General features: G+C 52.4%; 1 pseudogene; it reads left to right on the plus strand.

Annotated features, from left to right (window-relative positions):
* The first annotated feature begins 680 nt into the window (after positions 1-680).
* Positions 681-1931, plus strand: LOC149808618 (DNA repair protein RAD50 pseudogene; annotated as a pseudogene).
* The last annotated feature ends 5833 nt before the right edge of the window (positions 1932-7764 follow it).

Below are 7764 nucleotides of genomic sequence, written 5' to 3' on the forward strand. Positions count from 1 at the left end.
ACCTGACATGTCGGGATCGTCTGCTGGCTTCCAATGCACGGCGTCACACTCTGCTCTTCCAGTGAGAGTGCACTTCGCACATCAGCCATGACATGTTGATCCTCTGGGAGTTTGGTGATCGGTTTCCCAGGATTGACATCCACTTGGTCGATGCAGAGCAAGCAGAGCAGAAAGCTCTGCTTCCTGCTCCAGGTCGTCAACGCCCTTACTAATGTCCGCCAGCATATGAGCTCCTTCAAGTGCGCACGGTTGTGGTTGAAGAGGATCGTCAACACCTCACAGAGGTTCCTAGTGCCGTGCAGGCTAATCGCCCGCGCAACCCCAGCGCAGTCCGTTTCTCGCTTGTATACGGCATCCCCTTTATGTCGAAGCATGCGTATGAGGACGCGGGCTGTGTCACACGGCAAATTCGCGGCGTATGACTCGGAGGTGGCCGCAGCCGTTTCCAAGTCCTTGGCAAGGATGATATGATGGTGCACCATGATAGGGCCTGTCGGATATCGGCTAATTCGTTCATTGCCACTGTTGGCGTCGGCAAAGGCACTGCACTCGGATGTAGTCATGCAAACGCAATCGCATATGCAATAAACGTCGTTGCCCTGTCACCATACTGGAACGGCATTCGACTTCTCCGGTGCATTTGAATTCCATCGACAGACAGGGCCCGGAGTGCATTTACCATGTGCACCGTGGAGAGATTGGAGATCAAAGGCATCCGAAGTTTCAGTCCATATAATGAGACGACCCTGGAGTTCGAGGCGCCGCTGGCTTTGATTGTAGGCCACAATGGTGCTGGAAAAACCACAATCATTGAGTGTCTCAAGCAGGCCACTACAGGCACTTGGCCCCCGAACAGCAAGAACGGACAAAGTTTTGTTCATGATCCAAAGGTAAGTACGTTCCCCTTCATGGATGCGTTCCTGTGCTTACCGAGAGGTACCGAAATTTGGTACCCTTGGACCGTTCCTTGAGGCACTTGCTTCTAGCCTGGCATGCTGTGCAGGTCGCGGGAGAAACTGAAGTCAAAGGCCAGATTAAGGTTCGCTTGCGCACAGCGCAAGGCTCGCCCATCATTGTGCACCGCAGTTTCCTGCTTTCTCAGCAGAAGAGCAAGCTGTCGCTGAAGACTCTTGATGGCACCATCCAAACCTTCAAGGCTGGAACTCAAGAGCTCACCCTCCTTTCCAAGAAATGCTCACAGATTGACAAGATGGTACCATGGATGATGAACGTCTCGCGCGCCATTCTAGAGAACGTCGTTTTTGTCCACCAAGAGGACTCGAGCTGGCCCCTAGCAGAAAGCAAACCGCTGAAAGAAAAATTCGACGCCATATTCGCTGCCACAAAGTATACTGATGCGCTGACACGCATGCGAGCGATCATCAAGGAAAAAAAACAGGCATGTCCCGCGCTGAGTTTCTTCAAACCCTCACCCTGCTGAGCCTGTCGTGACTGAACAGCCAGCGGAGGGCTGCTTGAATCGAAAGCATGCTGTAGACGCCATTCATTCATTTACATGCAAAGTTTTCAGGGAAGTTTTGCTCAATGCAGAACTGGCGGTGCACCATGCAAACTGACTCCTCGCTCCCCCCCCCCCCCCCGGCCCCCCCGTTTGTGCACCTGATTCAGCAATCTCAACGTTCCTGACAGAGTGAACCTGTCAGGTATTGTTGCAGATACTGCGCGAATGCAAGCTTCAACTGGAGCACTGCAAAACACACAAGGACAACGCCCAGAGGCTGCGAACTGCTGTCTCTAGGGACACCCAAGCAGAGAGTGATTTACTTTCCCAGAGGCAGCACCTGCAAGCATCGGTCCTCCAGTATGTTACCTCCATCCTCCCACATTTTGCGCTCCACAGCCAGCAGATGCACCAGAAAAAGGACAGCGACATGAACTTGCACTTCAGACATAGCGTGGTTCCCACGTAGTACTTGAGAGTTGCCAATGGGAGTTGCCAATGTCCATGTAGATGCAGTATTGCTGTGTAAACATACATCATCATGATTACCATGGTTCCCGAGATCATGCTGTTATTGTTCTGCTGCAGCCTCATTCACATTGGCAGTTTCAAGCACACCAAATCTGAGTACAATTGCAAAGAAGCCACCCGGGCCAGCCCTCCTGCATGTCATGACAAAATGCGCCGCAGCTATGTCAGCGATTCGCCAGAATGGGGTTTGACCCCCAGTTTTGGCTCAAAAAAGCCTTGCATTTCCCGGCGTCGCGACCCGCAAATTGCAGGGTCTGGCGAATCGCTGAGCTGTGTTGTGAAGCACAAGACATACGCAGGCTGCGCGAAAAGAAGGCAGGCATCGAGGCAGATCTCCAAGCCCTGAGTGAAAAGCACGATGAATTGGAGCGCCACCGATTGCTGCTTGAGAGCACCAGGCAGAGGGCGAACGAACTCGAGGAGCAAGTGGATGAGTCTCAGAAGTCGAGCGCTCTGAACAGCGTGGACGATCTGCTGCAGCATGCGCAGCAGGTGAGGACACGCCCGCTTGAACATAGTGCACCTCATTTCGTTTGCAATGCCATTCAATGGGGTGAGATAACAAATGGCATGGTAGGGTGAACTGTGCATGGCTGTGTCGTGCCTCGTCCGTCCACCATCCCATGTGCCGTCGCTGCCACCAACTCAGCATGCTTGGTGCCTATACTCCAGTCCCCCGCACCTTGGAGCTCGTGCGGTTGCAGACCTTTGATCCTGCTACTTTAGCATGTCGCCAGATGGGTGATTTGCAGGCCAAATTCCTGACAATGTCTGAATTTTTGGGTGCACCAATGAAGGTCAAATTCCTGATTGGTGAAGCATCACGTTACATTACATTACTTTACTTTACTATGTCTGACGAGACAAGAGAGATGACGTCCTCGTTACAATCCTGACGTATCCACTGTTGTCACAGCTGTCACGAATTTTGCTCTACCTTCCGTCTGACTGGGCACCCATACTCTCACGGCCAAAAGGGTGCATGCCTGCAAAGCATGCTTACCCTGGGGTCCAACTTTCGCACCAAAGTACCGACGTTCTGGCGAGTTCATGCTTTCTGTCATCTGAACAGACCCGCGCATGCAGATGGATGAGCGAGTCGCTGCACAACGGCAAAAGGTGGAAGACTTGCATGCAGCCAAGAGCGCTCAGGAGCAAGCGTTGAAGGAGCAGCGGCTGGCACTTGAGAAGGCGGCTGCCAATGCTGTCAGGCTGAAAGCCGAGCTGGATGCCCACCACGGTGAGGCCAGTGCTTCTTTGTTCGCTGCGGAAGATGTCATTTACCAGGGAAATCATTTATCAGTGCACGGCACATCTGGAATCGTTGCACATCTGAATGTCTTGTGTCTGAGGGTGCCGTGTTGCAAAGCTATTTGACAGAGAAGCGGTTGAGGACATCTGGTGGACGACATCTCAGCTTATGTGTGGCATCCTGTGGGCTTTCGTGCAGTTTCTAAGCATGCACAACTCCCATAGGCATGTGTCTATGTGCACTTTCCTCGGTTGCGGAGCCATGCACGTACTGGAAGCAAGCCTGCTTGCAGCCATGCGAAGGTATGTTAGTAGATCCGCTTGCACTTGATAGGACTGCTGGCACCAACTGGCTCAGCTGCATCTGCACTAGACCCTGCCCATTAGCAGCTGTCGAAGCCGCCCAGGATCTCTTACTCAGTGAGCACAAAGCCCAATCTCCTAATGTGTGATTGCTGTGCAGAGAGCGTGAAAAAGCGAGATGCTCACATGCGGACGATGGCCGAAGGCCTCCGCTTCAACATTCCGATGCTCCAAGCAGACCCGATTCCGGAGACTGCGCAGCAGCGCTTTCACGCGCATCTGGCAGAATGCCAGGCATCCAAGCAGCGGCGTCTGGACGATTTGCGCACTGCGCTGCGCTCCACAGAACAGCAGCTGCAGCAGCAGCTCAGCGACATCACATCACGGCTCAACACTCATGACGCCAACGTTCGCGCCAAGAACGCGCAGCTGAACGATGCCAATGGTGCGCATGCGATACCGACGGTGCCAATGACTCGAGCCTCGCATGACTCATCGTGGCCTTTCCGATTCTGATTTCGTTGGCCATTGATTGTGTGCTTGTGCCGACTTGGGTGCTGCATTTGTCTGCTTGTCCGCTTGTGTCAGCTCACCTCATGCTGTCAGCATGCCTCAAGGATATTCTCAATCCAAGTGGAGACCCTGATCTAGGCTGTTGGCCTGTCTGTTTCATGATGCGGGGAACTTGCACAAATTGCCAGGAACTTCGCCGCATCATGCCCTTGATGGCCGTTCCTGTCATGTTATCAATGAGGACGTTATGCCTGTCATGTTATCAATGAGGACGTTATGGCGTTGCAAGATGAGGTCTGGTGCACGGCCGAAGGTGCTCTATGGTCCGCTGCTTTACTTGACATGGCTCGGCGCCTTTGGCAGCTGATCCCTCACGCGGTCACCATTTTATGAGCATCCAGTGCTGATATGTGATGCCGAATACATATATGATGCTTAAGTTGCTGGGCTGCCAATAACCTTTGGGATGTAAAACGAAACGACGTCATCTTCAAATCCCTCGCACTCCATGATGACGCCCACTGAGAGATGAGGTGGTGCTATCGTGCAGTGAAGCATCAGCGTCTGGGAGCGCAGCTTCGCGGCCTGGCTCGAGAGGAGCAGCTGAAGCTCAAGAGAGACGAGCTGAGGGAGTTGCAGCAGGAGGTGAGCGGCTCAGGCACCGCCAGTCAGCTGCCGGCCATTGAGCAGAAGCTGGACAGCCTCTTGCAGCAGCGCAAACTCAGCGGCAGGCAGGTGGAGGAGCTTCGACAGAAGCGCGACGCACTGGCCAGTGCATCTCAACTCTCCACGCGTGTTCGCTTCGCCCGCGAGCAAGTGCAGGTGAGCGTCATCAGATTGCAGGCTGACTGCACAGTCCCTGCTCTACTGTCTGCTTCTGTCACTCACTCTTCATGACTCCCCCATGGTCACTCTGGCATGGTCCTGTTGCTGCATTGTATGCCTGCCGATTGTGCAGCAGCCTCCTGGCTGCCATTCCCAGCAAATGCGTCAAATTGCTGTGACATGTGGAGCTAGAAGATTTCAGAGATTTGCACGAGTAAAGTGGCTGGTCAACGGCTGCTCGCACTGCTGGGTTTTGCCGTTTCACATGTGCATGATTGACGTCGTTTATGTGAAACAATGGAAATCAGTATGGCAGTCGATATAAGGCGTCAGCACCTGGTGTCATGCGATGCTCCAGCAACTCCCAGTCACAGAGCTCAGTGTTGTTCGTGCAGGCGTTGGGTGCCCAGGAGGAGCAGCTGCTCCAAGAGCATTGGACTGTGCTGTCACAGGCGTTGTTCGATCAGGGCATCAATGCTCCGGCGAGTTCTGAGGACAGGGCAGGCATTTTCTCGGCATCAGATGCTCTGCTCTCGCAACTGCAAAGCAAAGCAGCAAGCACAGCCTCCGCTCTGCAAGCATGCCAGGCAAAGCTCACGGTCAAGGCCGCTGAGCTGTCCAGCCTTGAGAAGCAAAAGGCCAAAGTACGCAGCTTTGAGCAAGCACATCATGTCTTTGTGTGCCCAGACATGCAACTGTGCTCAACTGCTTTATGTCTGTGAATGAAGAAAGGTCATACAATGCCTCAAAATGTGTACTTGTGTATTGGACCGGCATCTCATCTGCCTTGGCAATGCCAAGATGCCAGTTGGAAAGCTGGGCATCTCCTGGAAGGCACCAGGTCCACGCCCACCTCGCAACATGCCTGGAGGCACTGCCTCTGGTAGCGGCATCAGGAAGGGCACTCTAGTGTACTGGCAAGGTCACAGCAGATTCGGGCCTTCAGCGTGACACCAGATCATTGCTATGAGAACCATCATTGTGCCATGTTGGACTCAATGCACTGTCATGTATGACCCTTGCTGGCTAGTTCGCGAGAAACCTCGGGTTTTGCCCAGCTATCTGGACACGTCTATCTATGCCTATGACTATTTCTATGCCCCTACGCCTAAGGCTGAAGACAGACCCTGATTGTGTGGCGTATGGTGTGGCTTGCCCCTGATTCAAGGAATTTGGTGCATTTTCAGTAGGCCTGAAGAAAATTGCCTCGCCTACCGGATGCAGGGGGTCACAAATGACATGTACAGTTTCTGTACGATCCTGTGCACGTTTCTGTAGCAAACAATGCATGCATGATTCGCATAGCGTACACCAAACTTTAAGCAGCACAGTTCGAGTTCTTGGAGCCAATGTCCATGTGGTTGCGGTGATGTTGTATAAAGATACATCTTCATCATCACTCGAAGCCAGAAAATCAGATCAAGCATGATCAACCTTGTTGTCTAGAAAGTATGAGCTGCTCACAATTCATTTCGGCGGCGGCATGGGAAAAATAAAGCAGGCTCAGTATGCCGATGCACAAGCGGGACATCGTTGACAGCATTGGCGCCAGATTTGGAGGTTAACGTCGTGCTTAATGTTAGCTAAGAACTTGTCAATCGGGGGAATCAGGATATTCAAAGACGGTGTAACTTCAGCTGGCTGGCAGCGTCGCTGTCCTAATGAAGAAGCATTGGTGGAACAAGTAATGAGTTGTAACGAGTGTTCAGGACACGCTATGCCGCCAAGCTCACCTAAGTATCGTTTTTAGCCTGTCTCCGGCTCAATGAAGTGAAGACCATTCATGTCTGCAGATTGAGGCTGAGTCGAACAGCCTAGCGCAAAAGGTGCTGGCAGTGATGCACGAGAGCAGGATATGGTACGAGCAAGCACTGCAGGAGGAGCTGGAGACTGAGCGAGAGAAAGAAAGTGCTGAGTCGGAAATTGCAGAGAAGGAGAACGCTTTGCGGCGCTTCAAGCAAGCTTACGACAGCGAGCGGGCTTCGCTGACCGACCGCCACACCATACTGCAGGTGATACGCCCACACGAAACGAGAATGTGATTATTCTCAGATGTGTTCTCTTTCCCCACACTATCTCGAGCGAGATTCTGCATCCTCAAGGACATGGGCAACTCCATTTACTGCATGGCTTTGCATGTGGCAATGTTATAGTATCTACTGAGCTGCACAACGTGGATATGTCCCTCTCCAGATGTTGCTCGATGCCTTGCACTGCCATTTGAAGCTAGCTGCATTTGCGCTGCGCAGCGGTGCGATTGAGGCTTTGCTGTGAGTACTTGACAACAGCGTTTCGCCCTAGCCTGTAATTTGCAGGCGATGATGCCTGAAAAGCATGGTTTTTGGGGGCAAATGGGGTCAAACCATATTGGCGAGTCACTGTTTGACAAGGCCTAGTGTGTGAACTTTGGTGTGGTGTGTACCATCATGCATGTCATATGTGGATGCTCCTGTCCCAAATTGATGCAGATGCATCTTGCCCATAGCTGCGCAGGCTGCAAACCTCCTTATGATGAGCCATGCGGTGGGCAGCAGACTGAATATTATCAGAAAATCTTTACATCTCCCAGATGCCTTCTATTCTACTGCTTGCATATGGCAAGGACTATCCACCCACAACAGACTTGTAGATACAAAATGCCAACACATGTCTTGCTTCCATATGTCACGTGTGTCCTTGCTTGTGTGCAGGAAAATTTGGAGAACGCGAACACCCAGCTGATGTCGGACATTGAGAAAAACAAGGCGTATCTAACCTTCAGCAAAAAGTGGGCGAGCCACGCTCGGTCCCACAAGGCTTGCCAAGTGTGCTCCCGGCCCTTCGAAAGTGACGACATCTGCGAGAAATTTGCCAAGCGATTCGAGCAGAAAATGTGCGTG

The sequence above is a fragment of the Nuphar pumila genome, unplaced genomic scaffold (genome assembly GCF_984573655.1).
Source record: "Nuphar pumila unplaced genomic scaffold, dmNupPumi1.hap1.1 HAP1_SCAFFOLD_2609, whole genome shotgun sequence".
Taxonomy (NCBI): Eukaryota; Viridiplantae; Streptophyta; class Magnoliopsida; order Nymphaeales; family Nymphaeaceae; genus Nuphar; species Nuphar pumila.